The sequence below is a fragment of the Papaver somniferum genome, chromosome 2 (genome assembly GCF_003573695.1).
Source record: "Papaver somniferum cultivar HN1 chromosome 2, ASM357369v1, whole genome shotgun sequence".
NCBI lineage: Eukaryota > Viridiplantae > Streptophyta > Magnoliopsida > Ranunculales > Papaveraceae > Papaver > Papaver somniferum.
This window is the reverse complement of record NC_039359.1, coordinates 210857271-210875995: the sequence shown is the minus strand read 5'-3', so window position 1 is coordinate 210875995 and position 18725 is coordinate 210857271.

The following is an 18725-nucleotide window of genomic DNA, read 5'->3' as shown; positions in this document are numbered from 1 at the left end:
CAACAAATACGCAAGTGAAGAACTATTTTTCCCGCCAAAACTCGGTTCAAATGGGGAAGAAACTGGTAGCCCCCTATCCAGAGTAGGGGTGCGAATAGCAGCTGCCTTGGGGGTGACCTGAGGGTGCCCCTTAGTAATTAGGTTACCCATTATCCAAAAGCGAGAGTCCGTATAACACTTGTCCTCCGGGTGACAAAATCAACTTTTCGAGCCGAATTTTACAAAAATGTTTATTTCCTAAAAATACATAAAAACACAATATTAGTACAAAAATAGAGTTCCAACAATACGGACATTGAGGACAAATTAGACACAAAAATGTGTCTATCACGTCTCAACTTCATATAATCCTCTTTTGGGGACTTCGGGTTATTGTTATAGTTGTACATGTCTCCAAAACAGTTACCGTCCCATTGCTTGTTCACAAAAGCCCTTTCAGCAAATATTGGGAAGTGCAAATATATCATGCCTGCAGAAAAGCCATATTCCCTCCGATTTGGTTCCTTTGAGCCCTAGAAACCTTTATCAACTCGTTCAACGAGTGTGCAAGGATGATAGAGCCCCAAGAGTATTCATGAATCTTGTCAAATGGTTGCAACATCTGAATAAAATTGGCGCTCATACGGGCACCGGAAACGTCGGGGAACATAACAGCTCCCAGGATGTAAAGTACATACGCATTGGCTGTGGCGAAGATATGTTCCCTGGTCACCTCTTTTCCGCGCGAAGCTTATTTTTTCCCATGAAGTTGTACCTCAAGCATGCGAGACTGAATATCCTCTGCTTTGATTGCCTACTAGCATCTCTGACTTGGTCTTCTCCTCATCCCATTGGAACACATTCTTGGTGAACTCGTAAATCTTGTCCCACTCAAGCTCTTGCGCATAACCTTTCTGTTTCACGGCTTTACCTTATATGCTTAGCCAGGTAATGAACTTCTCATCATTTGGAGTCATTTTTCCAAACGGAAAATGCAAAGTATCCATTTCCCCGTAAAATCTCTCGAAAAAAACGGAACAAAGAGGTCTGTCGTAACCAAGAACCAAATTGTTGACCAAGGCAACAATCCCGTAGATTTGACTAGCTCGATTACTTCATCCACTTCTCCAGGTTGATCCCGGTGCTTCCAGTGGCCAATTCTTCATCATACTCACTGACGTTCCTGGCTTCATAATACGAACGACATCCTTGTGATCCTATAAAACAAAACATTACACTGATTATAAGTTTTATGTTACATAGCATAAGGTTTAGGTAATTACTATGGTATGGCAGACGACAGCAGCCCGACTCTCTTTTTAACCCCATAACAACTTTCCTCCATCACCGGGTAACCCGTAAACGGGATCAGTGGGGCCCGAGGAAACATCTTCAACGTCTCGGGCATGTGGTCCCCTTTCTTCTTCTTTGGACCATCATTTTTACCATTTGTACTACTTTGTTGTTGAGCGTCTCCTCCTTGGACTTGTTGTTGAACTTATCCTCCTTGGACTTGTTCTTGAACTTCACCTCCATGGACTTGTTCTTGCACTTGTTCTTGAACTTATCCTATCTCTTCATCAACCTCATTGTCATTTTCTTCTTCATCACATTAAGTCTCACGTTCTTACCCATCACCTTCATTGTCATTTTCTTCTTCATCACCTTCATTCTCATTTTCTTCTTCAGAAACTTCATTCTCACTTTCTTCTTCATTAATTAACTTCCTCCTCACCACTTTCTTCTTCAACAACTTCTCTATCACCACCTCCTTCTTCAGTAGGTGTATCAGAATCAGATTCTTCTTGTGTTTGTTGCTCCGCTTGAGGTGGTGGGTCATTGATGCGGATCCATTTGGCTTTGTGCTTACTCCCCAAGCCCCTTTGGTGAGAAGCATACAAATTTTGACCACCCTCTCGATGAGGTCCCAAACTCTGAGGAGAATCAAAATCATTTTTCCTCTTATATTTCTTTTCGGCTTGCTTTTGTTGCTTTCCCTTGTTTGGCATGTAAAATACGGAGATAAGAGACAAACAACAATAGAATTGAATGCATATTTTTGAATTCAAGGTATACAATCGGTTTACTCAATACACATTTAAAATACGATTCCTAAGATAACTCATAAACAATCGGATTATATAAGTGATCATGTAATCTGATTCTAACAAAAAAAAAGTTACAGAAAAATTGGGCATTTTTTCATACAACAATCGGTTTACTCGATACACATATAAAATATGATTCTAACCTTACAATCAACATTCGGTTTTTATAAATGCAAATGAAATCCGATTATGGACTAAGCAGTTATGAAATCGAAGGCCACATAATTGGTTTTTGTGGACACACATGTAATCCAGAAAAAGTTATAGAAAAACGGTTATCTCTACAGTAACTAAATCAGGCTATGTGTACATTAACATTATCCGATTCTGGTTCAAATTTCTCGAACTAGAAAGCACATCCATCACAATCGGTCTTTAAGGGAAAGAACATCAACCGTTTCTAAATGCAATCGGTTCACAAGTACATTGACATAATCTGATTCTCACAAACTCGGAAAAATTTGATTTGAAAATTTTAGATTTTTGAGCGATTGTATGTTACTAAACCTTAGTTTAGAGTATTGGGTTGATAGAAAAGTACCTGATTCGATCCACTTCCTCCTCTTGTACGATCAAAGATGGTTCGTCTTCCTCAACCGTTTTCTTCTTCGGTTTGTTCACAATCGCTTGAACAATTCCGGGATTACTCGCACTAGGATAGTTCCTGTTAGTAGCATGCTTTGATGAGTGCCAAATAATGTATATATTTATCCCTTTTTGTTGGCATTTAACTCATCCTTTGTGCATTAATTCTACATTTTATCCCATATTCTGTATTTTCATTGTTTTCAAGAATAAATATTTTTCTTACTTAATTTTATATTTTTAGGTAATAAATAAAGTCTGGATGACTTGCGGAGCGGAAAAGAGCTGAAGAGTGGTGAAAAGCCGGAAGAAATTACGCAAGGAAGCCGCAAAGAATGGTGCGCACAAGACCAAAAAGTTAGGAATGGGCTCAAGAAGGAAGAATTGTTCTTAAAGAAGATATGGGCTTGGCATACCCAAGACCCAAAACCCTTACCCAAACCCATTTTCTATATCCATACCCGTCTCCATCTTCAGCCGTCAGATTAGATTACATCTGAATCCGATGGTCGCTTCACTATAGTGCATCAAAATCTGAAGTTCTTGTCAAACATCATAGTGCCTAAATTCTAAGCCTTCAGATTAGATTGCATTTGAATCCTACGGTCGCTTCTTTGACTATGCATCAAATCTAAATACTTCCGCTTAACACCACTGTACCTAACTCCATCTTGCGCCGTCGGTTTCGTTGTATCTATGCATCTGACGGTAGCTACAAGCTCCACTCCGTCTCGCCGTCAGATTGTTCTATCAACTCCACATCCCACTACCTAGCTTCGAAGATCATCCAACTTGATATCCCCGATCAACACTCTAACACCAAACCCTATACTACCCAAACAAACAGCCCCTCCCCTTCTTTCCATCAACCTCATCCCTCTCTGCAACTCCACCACCTTCTTCACCTGCTACAACCACCATGCAACCACCATACCATCATCACAACCACCTATATTACCTAAACCACCTAATACCCCTCTCTCTAGCCCTCTATTTCACTGATTTCTCACCATTCTTTTCTCTGAAACCCTAGGTGAGAAATCAGTCAAACAGGTGAGTCTAGAGTAGCAGTTGGCGCATGGGAATAGAGCAGTAAGAGATTACAAGGCATGGGTCGACGTTAATTGGGATTGATTTCAGCGAATTAGGTGAGAATACCAAACCCTAATTTCAACTGTTTTGGGAATTTTTGAGGGAATTGTGTAAAACCCTAAATTGGGGGAATTGGGTATAAATAGAGGCTTTGGGGTGTTGTATTGGATATCTCTGGACTAGCCAGTGTATCCCCATGAGGGCTGGACTAGCCAGTTCCTCTTGGGTAGATTTTTCTTCCCTGTTTTGTATTTGTAGATTTAATTTTAATTTTCAATTTTAATTCCAAATTCAGTTTTAGTTTATCTTGTTTCAATTCAGTTTGTTTTATGTTTTAATTCACATTTCATTCTAGTTCACATGTTAGTTTGTAGTTCTCTGTTTAGTAAATGTTTTGTTTTTGTTGCTGTTATGTGAGCTCACATGTGTATGTGTATAGCTACGCTGAGATGATGCCTTAAGTCACTGTTAGTGGTGGAATGTTAGGTTATAATTCATGTAAATTGAGCTGATTGAGAAATGGAGGAATTTAGTGCTCAACTGTGCTTGTGATTGATTGTGCTGTCAAAAGACAGTCAATGCTAGGAGTAAACAGTTGAGCAAGCTTCTTCTCCTTCCATTCCATTTATGTATGCCCTGGAACATAGGCAGGCTTGAACCTTCACCTAGCTCCATTAGGGACAGGGATTTAACATAGAATTACACTATCTGGCTAGGTCACAAGGTGGATTCATAACCTAGTTGTGTTGTTTCTCTGTTTTGTATCTGTAATTTTGCTCCCCTGCCATTGCCCTTGGCTTAGGCCTTGGTTTATCTCTTTGTCATTCTTTATGCCATTGTCACCTTCACCATCATCATTGTTGTTTGCTGTTTGCTTATGCCATTGTAAATATCCATGTTTTACCTTGGCCTAGTGCCACTGCTACATTTAGTTTACTCCACCTCCCCTACCATCTTCTTATTTCCCTGGCCTTGCTGCCAGTTCTGCTCAGTTGCCCTGCAACCCTGCCTGCTTACCTTCCTCCCCTGCTGCTGCTGCTGCTTCTTCTTCTCCAGCCCAGCCTTGTCTGCTGCTACTGTGCACTGCTTCTGCTGCTGCTGAAGCCACCACTGCTGCTGCTCCAGGTCCAGTTCAATTCTGGGCTACAAGTCCAGTCATTACAAAAGCCCACTGTATCTGTTTAGAAACCTAAGGCCCAACTCAGTTCAGTTCATTTCAAAGACTACTGAGGCCCAGATTCATTACAAAGCCCAGTTCAGTCTTGGGTTAATCTAGAAGCCCATTGACACTCAAAGCCCAGTGCACTTCAAAGGCCAAGCCTAGTGCACTTCAAGACCAACTGATCCCAAGCTCAGTTCACTTCATTGTCAAACAAGCCTATAATCCAAAGGTACCCAAAGCCCAAAAGGCTTCATAGTTAACCAACAACAATTTAGGAGCCCAAAATAGCTAGAAACTCCAAACACTCCCAGTCTCTGTGGATCGACCCGTACTTGCACGAGCTACAACTGACGACCGTGCACTTGCGGTATTACTGTAGGCCCGTTTCATTTCGCTTCAATTTTATACGCTTTCCCGGGTTCACCATGCTTTACTCTTGTTGGTTTCGATATTTTTTAGGAAAAAGAAACGATTAATGGTTTTTGGATCGTCAATAATCGACGATGTTTTGGTTTCAAAAAAAAAAGAAAAAAGAAAAAAGGTAAGAAGAATCGGTTTTTAAGTTATAATTGAAATTGATTTTAGTTTTAGGTTTCATTATTAGGAGTTAATGGGGTGAGTTGGTAGTATTAATATTATTAGAGGGTAATTTGGTAGTTTCAGCAAATTTAGACACCCCTTATCATTTCATATTGGGTAGATGAAGCAATTTATAGGCCCCAAATTAGCCAGATAAAAAAACAGAAGTTTTTAATGTACGCCTATATAAACAACACAAAAACTAAACTCTCTCACAAATATGCTTAAAAGTGACCCTCTATTAATCCCAAAAAAGGCTTTTTTTACCTAGGTGTGAGGGGTTATTTTTGTATCTTCTGGGCGGTTTATTTAGAATGATTGAAAATTCCACATCTTTTTTCTCATGTCCCTAGCACCCATTTTCTGAATGTCGCAATAGAAAGTAAAGGTCTCCTAATTTTAGAAAATCATCAAACCCTTTAAACCCCTAAGTCATATAAGGCTCCAAATCGCGCGGTGAGAATACCCACCCTTGGGTGAGCATCCCCGTCCCCTTGAAAATTCTCCATTCCATTTTTCCTCAAATTATATGAATGTAACACTAAATAACTTTTTCGGTTGAAAAAACGGGAGAAACACCCGAGAAAAAAACGGGAGAAACACCGGAGAAAAAAACTATAGACTTTCTCTTTCACGCGGAAGAGAGAAAACGCAGGTAAACTAAAACCCTAAAACACACAATAATGTTTGATCAAGCAAAACGCAAGCTTTCAAGGAGCAATAGGCTTTCTCTTTTACTCAATAAGAGATTTTATGTGCAGATGGATGTTACAGGACTCACACATGCAATAATATGCTTCAAATCCAGAGAAGTATACTTCAAAACAATACATGAAACCAAAAAAAAAAACTACAGAGCCACCTCTTTTCTCTTCTCGCTCTTTCTTCTGCTCAGTGCTCTTCGTTTTTCTACATTCTCTTTGATTTTCAGAGTGGTGATTGCGGTTTTTAGATTCATGGAACAAAAATTGGGGTTTACTTGGTTTTTTTATTACTGACTAGGGTTTGTTCTCTTCTCATTATTGATTATAAAAAACAGTTTCTGTTTTTCAGGTAAAAGAAATCCACCAAACAACTAAACCCTAATCGTGAACAAGGTAATGTTGGGTGCAATAATCAAAAACAAGGAAAAATCAAATAAGCAAAAGTTATTGATACTTAGCTCATTTATAACGGAAGTAATCGATTTGATGAAACGAATGAGCTCCCTATATCTCCGCAACAGCAACAAGGCAAAATTTTAGAAAAACAGAGTGAGTCACGTGTTCAACACGTTGCCCTTAAGACATTAGCACCCGGCTACACTCAAGAGTGATGCTATAGCCCTCACAGGACGGATATCTCCAGGATAAAACACCCTAATACACGTACTACTAGCATATGTAGTAGATGCTCAACTTGAGCTTGGCAACTCCGAAAAAACCATAAAGGAAAATCTCGAACGCTTGAGACAACAATATAAAATATTTTTTCCCTTGGGGGTCCCTCTAAATATAGAGCAACCCCTTTCCCATAGATTTTACAAAAATAGTGAATTTGTTTATATAATTGACAAATACAACTTAAGAAGAAAAACTCCCCGATGTGGGACTCAAAGGTTTATATAGTTTCTTGAAACTACTAAAAATTGGAAACTCCACGATGTGGGACTAAAAAGTTTCATTCACAAAATAAAACAATAAATTATAATTTTTTATTAAAACTTTAAAAAATTATTTTTTTATTAATCGTTTCCAACAATCCCCCACATGAATGAAAACTCAATAAAACATGAAAACACAGATAGATCTTGGTCAATCAACATACCAACCTCACGATCCAAACAGACTGATCGTGCAAGTGTTGAAATCATACTAGTCATTTCTACGTCCTCTTCCTCACACAAAAGTGTGTTGACCCCAGGGTCATACTATGGATTGCATAAATCATAATAGTATTGAGAGCTTTCATCTTTAGTTCTCACATGGTGAGACTATAGGTATCTTTCACCAAAGTGATAAAGCATGAACTAGTGAACCCTTAGTGACCTTTAGGTCCTAAGTTCCAGTAATACCAAAACCATCAAAACGAAAATCACATAAAAAGCGCAGGAAATACTATTTTAGGCAGAGGTGTCCATGAGGTCTTGAACCTTTGCTTAGTGAGATATTACCAGAATTACTTGATAGAGACAGTGAACTATGTCTTGAACTGCTAGCATTTGATGTAATTCGTGATAACAACCACGGGTGATATCTCCAAGATTGCTGCCAAGCTCGTGCAATTTTGTCCAATTTGGCCCTGGACATATCCTGTTTCTCAGAATGCTCTAGAGAATCAAAGCTCATATTCTCATAGGAAGCGGCCCACTTCCTCATTCAGATAGGTGAGTTTCCATAAAGAGTGTTACTACTACACCCCACTTCAATCTTAAATTGAAACTATATAACTCATTAAGACATCTTAAAAGTCATCCTTCACATGCAGTCACACTATCACGTCTGCACCATAGGGAAGGGACAGAGAATAAAATTCTCTGATAGTGTTTACCTTTACCCACCACAAATTAGTTGTCTCATTCGAAACCTTGATCTTGGGATCTCCAGTCAGCAAGGTTGAGTATCCTTCATGGCAAGTTTAATTTATGAGCTTAAGCCCCTTCCCCCTCGATGCATTTCTAACTATCTCTTGGGATAAACCTATCGTCAAAGATTGCGCGATATTCTCCTTGGACTTTATCCAATCCATGGAAATAACGCCGATTGAGATTAGTTATTTTCATCTTTAGCTATTATATCTTGGCTAACACAATGTATAGATATAGCTGGCACAGGCCTATGTCAGAGAGGAATGTCTTCTAAAAAACATCTTAGGCACTCGGCTCCCTCTAGTGCTTTATCTAACTCAATACTCTCAGATTCCATAATGAATTGAGAAATATATGTTTGTTTGTAAATCTTCCAAAAACAAACCCTGATGCTAGAGTGAAACATATCCACTCGTAGACTTAGACTCCTCTGAGTCAACTATCCAGTTTACATCACAAAGTCCCTCAAGGACAGCAAGATACCTTTGATAAATCAAATAAAAGGTAATAGAGTATTTTAGGTACCATAATACTCTACTCAGTGCATCTGAATGCTATTGCTCTGGACTAATATATATCTACTTAACTTACTCACAATATAGGCAATGTCTGGACTCTTACAGTTCATTAAATTCATCAGACATCCTATAACTCTTGAGTATTCAAGTTAAGATACTCCATTACCCTTTTTTCTTGAGTCTACAAGAATAATCGTACGGAGTACAAGAGGCTTACAATCACACTGATTGTATCTCTTAAGCACAAATTCAAAATAATGAGAATGACTAAGACTACATATGTTAGATTATTTTCTAATCCTCATCCCTAAGATTACATCAAGGGCCTAAGTCTTTCAAGTCAACGTTCTCATTCAGCGCATGTTTTTAGTGGAATTAATCACATCTATGTTTGTATCAAGTATAAGCATATCATCAACATACAAGCATACAATCACACAGGCATCCTTAACAAGTTACTTGTAAATATACTTGTCAGATTCATTAACTTAAATCCACTACACATTATCACATGATCAAATTTTCCATGTCACTGTTTACGTGCTTATTTTATAAACCATACAAAATTTTGTTCAACTTACAAACTTTGTCATCATAACCTTTCACTACAAAGTCCTCAGGTTGGTCTATGTAAATTTCTTTATCTAATTCACGATTTTAGAAAAGCTTCTTAACATCCATCTGATGTATCTCTAATTTGTTTATGACAACAATAACAATTAGCATCTCAACGTAAGTAAATCTCGTCACATGTGAATAAGAATCAAGGAAATATACACCTTCTTTTAGTTTATAGCCTTTAGCTACCAACTTAGCCTAATATTTTTCTACAGTTCCATATACCTAATGTTTCCTCTTAAAGACTCATTTACATCTCATGGTCTTACTCTCTGGAGGTAAACTATAAACCTCCCAAGTCAGGTTCCGACGGACTGAGTCCATTTCACTAAATGAAGCTTCTTACCAGAATGGGGTTTCAGTAGATATCAAGGCTTCTTTACAAGTCCAGGGCTTAGACTAAGCTAGGCATGTTATGAAGTCGGCTTCATAAGAAGTCTCAAGTCTAATTGTTTTACTTCTCTTAGGCTCAACCTTAACTTCATCTTCCTTTAAGATAAGTTCTGACTATTTGAAAATAAATCTAGGGATCAACAACACATCTCTAATGAGGTACAGTTTAAGAATAAACATGTTCAAAGAACTCAGCATCCCTAGATTATGTAATAGTATTCACAACAAAGTCAGAAAAATCACACCAAAGTATGAAAAATCAGAACCACAACCAAAAATCTATATGTAGAAGTATACTCAGCATACCTTATATGAAGACACAATCAACATTTTTGGTTTCTATCTAGTTCTTAGGAAGAGGAATGACAATCTTAGTCAAACACCCCCACACTTTGACATATTCATAAGAAGGTCATCTACCTTTCCATAAATCATATGGAGTTTCATCTGATCCTTAAGGGTACTATATTCAGGATATACTAGTTAAGAGGACTTCCTCCTCCCACAAGACCGCAGGTAATCCTGAACTAATCAACATGGAATTATATATCCTTAAGGATACAATTAATATGTTCAAGGCTTCTAATTGGTTATCAACTTCAAGTTTATACATCTTAAGGATTCTAAGGAATCATTCTTATCCCTAAGAAATTATACAAGATAGTACCTCGTACAATCATCTATGGAAGTTATAAACCATATTTTACCATAGTGGTTTTGGGTTGAACTCATGTCAACTAGGCCTAACTGAATTAATTCTAAGGGATTAGAATTACTATGACCATTTGTGCTAAAAGATTTTATAGCATATTCATTTCACTTTTGTGTTCAAGATCCAAACTAAATTTGGGTACGAAGCCTATGCTAGGCAGTTTATACATTGACTTATAATTTTACGGTTCCAAGTCTACCATGAAAAACATTCAAAGACACACAAAAGAAAGCACAAGAATCAACTATGTTCACTTCATCAGATTTTCCTTTAAACTTATATAGACCCTAAGTCCTATAACTGTTGCCTAAAAATCAATACCCTTAGTTATAACAAGTTTTCCACATTTAATTAAGATCTTCAATCTTTTACCATCTTCAAGAGAACAAGATACAATATTATTTCATATGCTCGGAACATGAAAACTTCATTCAGTGTGAGAATATTACAGATATGAGCTTATGCTCGACCTTTCCCTTTTATGCAACCTCTGTCGCAGATGAGTTACTCATATAGAGTTTCTCGACATCCCTTATCCTCTGATAAGAGGTGAACAGGTCTCTGTTTCAACAAACATACTTAGTGGCTCCAGAGTCCACCCACCAGTCTCTCACATTGGGTATTAAAATAACTTCCCACATCATGGTTCATTTTGTTTCAACTAAATTAGCATTAACTTTCTAGTTATTAAGGTTTTATGTTGTCTACACTTTACTGCCGTATGGCCAGGAATTTTACAAACATAACAATCACCCTTAATTAAAGTAATGTCGGATTCAGTTTTACGAAACATACCTTTATTATGAAGACTATGCTTAGAGTTGTGTTTGATGTTCTCGCCTTTGTCAGCTTTGGAAGACTTGTGTTCATACACATGCGCCTGGTAGCCATGTTCCTTTTCAATTTCATGTCACAAACTTCGTTTATACTCTGACCACGGACACGGTAATTTCCCAATCACCTAATACACCATATCTCACAAATCTTAGTTCAGATAAAATATGAGTTTTGAAGATAATATCTAGATTTATAAACTTCGTTTAAACCACCATATCAAAAAACTCATGGTTACCCCATAAAAACTACTATAGTTAACAACAAAATTCTGCCCGTCAGAATTTTCCAGGAACGTTTCTCAGTTTTGTAAAATATCAAAAAAATACTTTTACAACTCCAAAATTTCTGAAATTTTACGTGGGTAACTATCAGGATGTCCACTACTTTGTGTCAAAAGGGTTCATAGAAATTCCTTCTAGGTTAAGAGATAAACTCGAAACTCTACAGCTGACCAAAAATTCGTTTTTGTTTTTTACTCCACAATTAACATCCATGATTCACAAACCAACCAACCATTTTTTTATTATTACAAATACTAATGTCTTAAGGTTGTTGGGTGCAATAATCAAAAACAAGGAAAAATCAAATAAGCAAAAGTTATTGATACTTAGCTCCTTTATAATGGAAGTGATCGATTTGATGAAACGAACGAATGAGCTCCATATATATCCGCAACAGCAATAAGGCAAAACTTTAGAAAAACCTAGTGAGTCACGTGTTCAACACGTTTCCCTTAAGATATTAGCGCCCGGCTACACTCAAGAGTGATGTTATAGCCCTCACAGGACGGATATCTCCAGGATAAAATACCCTAATACACCTACTACTATCATATGTAGTAGATGCTCAACTTGAGCTTGACAACTCCGAAAAAACATAAAGGAAAATCCGCTTGAGACAACAATATAAAATATTTTTTTCCTTGGGGGTCCCTCTAAATATAGAGCAACCCATTTCCCATAGATTTTATAAAAATAGTGAATTTGTTTATATAATTGACAAATACAACTTAAGAAGAAAAACTCCCCGATGTGGGACTAAAAGGTTTATATAGTTTCTTAAAACTACTAAAAATTGGAAACTCCACGACGTGGGACTAAAAAGTTTCATTCACAAAATAAAACAATAAATTATAATTTTTTATTAAAACTTTAAAAAATTATTTTTTATTAATCGTTTTCCAACAGGTAATCCATCTTTTTTATCTTACTATTAGGATTTATCAAATTTGAGGTCTTATGATGATTTCATTTAGTTCTTTCCTTTGTTTATCTTTTTTGGCATTTTGATTCGTAAGTTGAACAAGGTAATCCATCTTTTTTATCTTACTTAGGGTTTCGGTTCCTAAATTGAACAAGGTAATCCATCTTTTTTATCTTACTATTAGTGTTTATCAAATCTGAGGTCTTTTGATGATTTTATTCAGTTTTTTCCTCTGTTTATCTGGCCTAATGGGTAATCTGGGTTTAAGAATAAGGAGCTCTAGTGGTTGAGCTTAATTGAACTGGAATTTGCTGGATGATATGTTGATCATCATAGTTGAAACACTATTTGTCTTTGTGGTTACTCATTATTTATTCATTCTGTTAAATTGGGTCATTAACAGAGCCAAGTTGTGTATAAGTACCCTTTCTCATATCCTGACCAAATGCTTTGCCAGGTACCATTCCTAAGTTGTGAAATGGTCTTTTGTGTTGTTGGTTGGTTGAAGAGAGGTCATGCTGGAATCATTGGATAAAACCACTATTGTGCAATCGAAACAGTAAGCACATTATCTTTTCTTTTGAGTATGTGTTTTTTGTTGATATAACTTCCCTAAAGTGTTAACTTATCCTTATGTGTTTTTTGTTGATATAACTTCCCTAAGTGTTTTAGTGGCAAAGATTGATGTAAAACAATGTCTAACTATAATACTTCTACTGCAGTAAGACATTGTGCTAAGAAAAATTAAACCTCTTTCACCCTGATCACAGTTATGATAAACTTGAGTTTTCACATATGATTTTTTATTTTTATTTTTATAAATCCAAACCTGAGTTTTCTCATATGATTAGATTTTTTCTTCATGTTCCCTGTACTTGATCATATATTACGTATTCTTTTTGGATCTGATCACGTTTTATGAAATGGTAGATTTGGACCACACAACATATATCAAAATTGAATTCATTTTAGTTTCTTTCAATGCATAATTTCAAGCTTGAAGGATGATAAATTCAGTACCTTCTATTTAGGATTTTATTAGAAATCCAGTATGTTCCAGAATTTTGTAGCTTGATTTAAGGTTAATGATAGACATTCTAAAATTGGATTGAATATTCTGCATCTGTACCTCTTTTTTGAGTTGCTTACATACATTGTTTCTACCGTAAAAACTAAAACATGAGGTGCGTTGGTCAAGTTATATCCAAGTCAGTTAAGCTAATCTTAAAAATAGATCTTTGTTAAAAGGTATATGTATAATCAGCATGCCTTAATTATGCATGTAGTGATTGTAAGTCGTATTCAAGAAATGCAGTAAATGTTTTTTGGGGTCTTGAACATATTTTTGTGGCAATTAAATTCGTGAATCAGTTGCTTGGAGTCTCAACTCCCAATAGTATCTATTAGGAAATAATATATGAGAGTCTATATTTAGGAGATATGCACATTAAGTTGTGAGAGTTATATTAGGAAAGTGTCTATGTTTAGAGTTTGATCTTAGTTAGGAAAGTACCTTGAGTGGTCGTCAAGTTTGTGAATAATATAAATAGGCTGTTGAGCCATGAAAGTTGACACACCAAGATTATTATCAATGTAGTCTTTTATGCTTCCGCGTTTATGCTCTCCTCTCTCTTGCTCGATCCTTAACATGGTATCAGAGCAAGGTGAGAGGGAGAGAGGAGAGGAAGAAAATTATTTTCGTAAAGAGTTTGCAAAAAAAGGAGAAGATTGATGTTCATGATGAAAATTGATTTTAGGCATGTTGTTGATGCCGAGAAAACATGGCAGATGAAGAGGAGACAAAAGAAAAGGCTTGTCAAGCTGCGTTAGGGTTTGAGTGTTTTAAAAAAAAAAAAAAAAAAAAAAAGTTTTGTTCGTGTGAAAAAAAATCGAAGAACGAACTGTTGGCGAAGAGTTTCTGTCGTGAGGATGGATTGTTTGCGAAGATGACTTGTTGCTGCTTCATTAGTTTGGAGTCTTTTGATTCCATTCCACATAGATGGGATTATAAGACAATGAAGACGTGTTCGTGTGGGCCTTCACAAAAGGTCAAGACTTGGGAGTTTTATAAAACAAGGATACAGGAAGGAAAGGAAAACCGAGAAATCAGCTGATACCTTTGCAGAAGGGAAACTTTGCTGAGGAATTTGAAGTCGAGAAGGAAGATTTAATGTCGTTGTGTTTGTGTGGAACGGAAGAGATCTAGATGGTGATTCAAGCATTTCTTGAGCGCTACTAGGACAGAGATGATCGGGGGAGATTAGGACATGGATTGGAAGAATCTCGGAGCTAAATCTGTTTGAAGACGAGAAAGAAGTGGTCGTTGTGTGTATTTGTGACCGATAAACAACCAATGGTGCTATGACTGGCATTGGTATCCAGTTATGTATGAAATTGAGGTTAAGATTTTTGATTGAGGATTGGGTTATGCAGGTTGAGAAAAGTAGAAGAAACTGTTGTTGTCATTGTTACAACAACCATGAGATCGAAAAGAACAGATTAAAGAAGAAATTGTTGCTGCCAGTAGTGGTGATGCAATAAGAAAATTCAGCCGTGACGACAAAGTGGTAGTTCTGTGACTACCAAAAAGAGGAGTCGGCGATGGTTTTGTCTTGAGTCTCGGTGACCGATAGGTGTTAGGGATATTGAGTTGGTAAGAAATCAAGATATGGAAGGAGTCACGCTCGAGGAGATTATGGTGCAATCTGTGAGGAGTTTGACGCCTCAAAGAAAATAGAGAAGATGCACACAGGGTTTTTGTTTAAATGGATGAATGCTTTGGGAACAATAGTGTAGCAGAAGCGAAAATAACGAACGCAAACAAGTGTGACAGTTCTGTCAGAGGTATTGCAGAAAGCTGTTAAACATGTTGGAAGAAGTGAAGTGTGGTTGAAGAGTTTGTGGCAGAAACTTGGAGATCCTACAAAGTGTGGCAGACTTTGTAAAGACGACAAGATTGTGAGAGAATCTTGAAGAACAAAGAAGTGTGAAGGTTTCGCAAAAATAACGTGACTGGAACAAGAGAAGAAGAAACAACATTCATGTTGTGAAGAAAGAAAAAAAAAAGAGAAGAAAACAATCACCAAGAGGTGATGAGAAAAAGAACAACAATAATAGGTTGAAACCCTATGAGTTGTCGAGAGAGTACAAAAAATATTCTATCAAAGAAACCAAGAGTACAAGAAGTATTCTACGAAGGGAACCGAAATGTTCTAAAACTACGAAGATGGGACCGCAATGTCCTTAAACTACGAAGAGAGGACCGAAATGTCCTTAAACTACGAAGAGGACCGAAATGTCCTTAAACTACGAAGATGGGACCGTAATGTCCTTAAACTACGAAGGGGACCGAGATGTCCTAAAACTAAGAAGATGGGACCGTAATGTCCTAAAACTTCCGAAGGGGACCGAGATGTCCTAAAACTATGAAGATGGGACCGAGATGTCCTAAAACTACGAAGGGGACCGAGATGTCCTAAAACTAAGAAGATGGGACCGAAATGTCCTTAAACTACGAAGGGGACCGAAATGTCCTTAAACTACGATCTGAAGATTTTTTTTTTCACAAAAGTGTTGAAAAAAAAGAAGAAGAAAACTGAAGTTAAATTTCTTTTGTCCAAGATGGGCATTCGTGATCTACATGCTCCATCTTGAGGGAGGGTATTAGGAAATAATATATGAGAGTCTATATTTAGGAGATATGCACAGTTGTGAGAGTTATATTAGGAAAGTGTCTATGTTTAGAGTTTGATCTTAGTTAGGAAAGTACCTTGAGTGGTCGTCAAGTTTGTGAATAATATAAATAGGCTGTTAAGCCATGAAAGTTGACACACCAAGATTATTATCAATGTAGTCTTTTATGCTTCCGCGTTTATGCTCTCCTCTCTCTTGCTCGATCCTTAACAATAGATCTTTGTTAAAAGGTATATGTATAATCAGCATGCCTTAATTATGCATGTAGTGATTGTAAGTCGTATTCAAGAAATGCAGTAAATGTTTTTTGGGGTCTTGAACATATTTTTGTGGCAATTAAATTCGTGAATCAGTTGCTTGGAGTCTCAACTCTCAATAGTATCAGAAAGTAAACCAAATGGCCTGATTCTTTTCCGGTTTTGTGTTGGTAATCTCTTTGTTCTCATCAATTTGCCACTGCAAAGAAGGTATCCATGGACTACGATTAGTGAATAAAAATGTGGATAGATTCTTGACTACTGAATTCCTTGGGAATCATGTTGAGGTGCAAATATAGCAGCCACATGGGGTACAGCAAGTTGGACTTCTATCAACCTCTATTGACCTCTCTAACTAGTTACCATGTATGTGTACTTCTCTGCTATTTAATTTGATCTTTTTAAATTTTTGTTGATTTTGTTCCTTAGCATCTTCTTTTATGTGTATTTTCTTTGCAGAAACAACACGAGCTAGCATAGACAATAACCAGACATCAGGGGTTTGTCTTAATTATTTTATAAAGGTCGTTATATTTCATGTTTGATTTTGGTTACTGCTTTTTTATGCTGCAGACTTTTGATTCGATCAAAAAATAGAAGAAAAAAGAAGTCATTCTTCATTAGGAGTCCTAGAGGAAAAATGAACCTGTAAGTTTCCTTCCTTATATGATGTTGAAAATGATAATGATAGTCACCATGACTATAATTTGGCGAAGCTCAAGGTCAAATGGAGTGCCTAAAGTAGATAGTATCTTCTGGATTTCTAGACTAATGCTGCTTTTCTGTCAAATAATATGCAATTAGATACAGTAGATACCCAATGTCTTTTCTTTTTTTTCCGAATTCTTAAATATTTATTGTTAAGTTTTTTGTTGCAGAGATCTCAATTACTCGGACCAATACATTGTAGGGCTTACTTTTTCTACACTTGGGAACACTTGATCAACCGAAACGTCCAGTGATTTTGCACCTGAAATAAAAATATTGCTTCAAAGGTGTGGCCCGAACATCCAGAAAGAAGGTAACTTACTTCAAGCTAAAGTAGGTTCCTCTTATATACTATAAAACCAGGACTCTATTAATAGATGTTCTAGGAGACCAAGATACCGGCTCTTAAGTTATAGCTCCATCCTCCGTAATACAGGTGATGTAGTTTTTCCCAAGTAAATGGAAAGGTGGAATGTTTGTGTCATGCGATTGGTACTTTCCGTCAAGCTAGGATCATCTTATTTTAGAGATTCTCTTGAAATTAGCTTTTACGTTGTATGTGATCATTTAAATGCCATGGAATTGAATTTCCTTGCTAATCATTTATGGACTTTTGTCTTTTCAAATCATATTGCAATCCCAATAATGGTTTCTCTCAAGCATACAGGTTAGTTCTGGAACTCTATGCTCTTCTACAGCAACTGTGAGGCTGTTTTATATTCATATAATTGACTATTGAGCATGTTGCATTTGCCTTTGGAACTGGGCTAATTGATGCAGCTGTTTTAAGTACCTCACCACCTCAAGCACAGTAGGACGAGAGTTTTATTGTTTGTATGTTGTTTTCACAAACAACAAAGTGGCTAATAATTTCTTCTTATAATAATTTCTCCTCTATGCCTGTGTTGTTTGGTATGTTCTCCGTTCTTTCTACCAAAAGCTAAGTGGTCGATAACTCTTGCTTTTACTATGCAGGTGATTAGTGAACACGCAACATTTCTTCTAAATAAAGATTGGAGATAGTTACGGGACATTTAAAGAGCAAGGGTTGGACAAACGAAGAATGGATAGTTATACATTATATTAAAACTTAAGGTTCAAAATTTTAATGAAAAAAACAGGTCACAATTCATATTCTTACATTCTTTTTATGTTTTTCGTTTACTTTACATTTGATCTTTTATACGATGAGGAGACATATTGGAAAGAAATCATGGACCACTTCAAATCTTCGTTTTCGAGAGGGATGATCAACTCCGCAAATATCTAAACATGCATTGGGACGGGGCGAGACGATGTCGAGCCACACCAAATCAAAAATCATAATTAAACATGTATCAGGACGGGGTGAAGCCCCGCGATACCAAATCCTGAACGACGGGGCGAGGCGAAGCCGAGCCACACCAAATCAAAAATACATCGAGACAGGACGGGGTAAAGCCCCGCGATACCAAATCAAAAATACACGGGCGAGACGAAGCCACATTACATGAAAATGACCAATTGAAAAATATGGTTAACAAAAAAAAAATGATGGTGATGGTTTTCGGGTCTGCCCGATGCATAGCACCGGCACAAAATCTAGTAATGACAGTAATTTGGTTAATTCTCTACCCCACCATGAATTAACCAATTACCGGTGACTTTTGTCTTTATTGGGGTATGCTCATGTCATGTGTGCCTTCTCCCGTTAAGATGGTAAAAAGGTACACTGG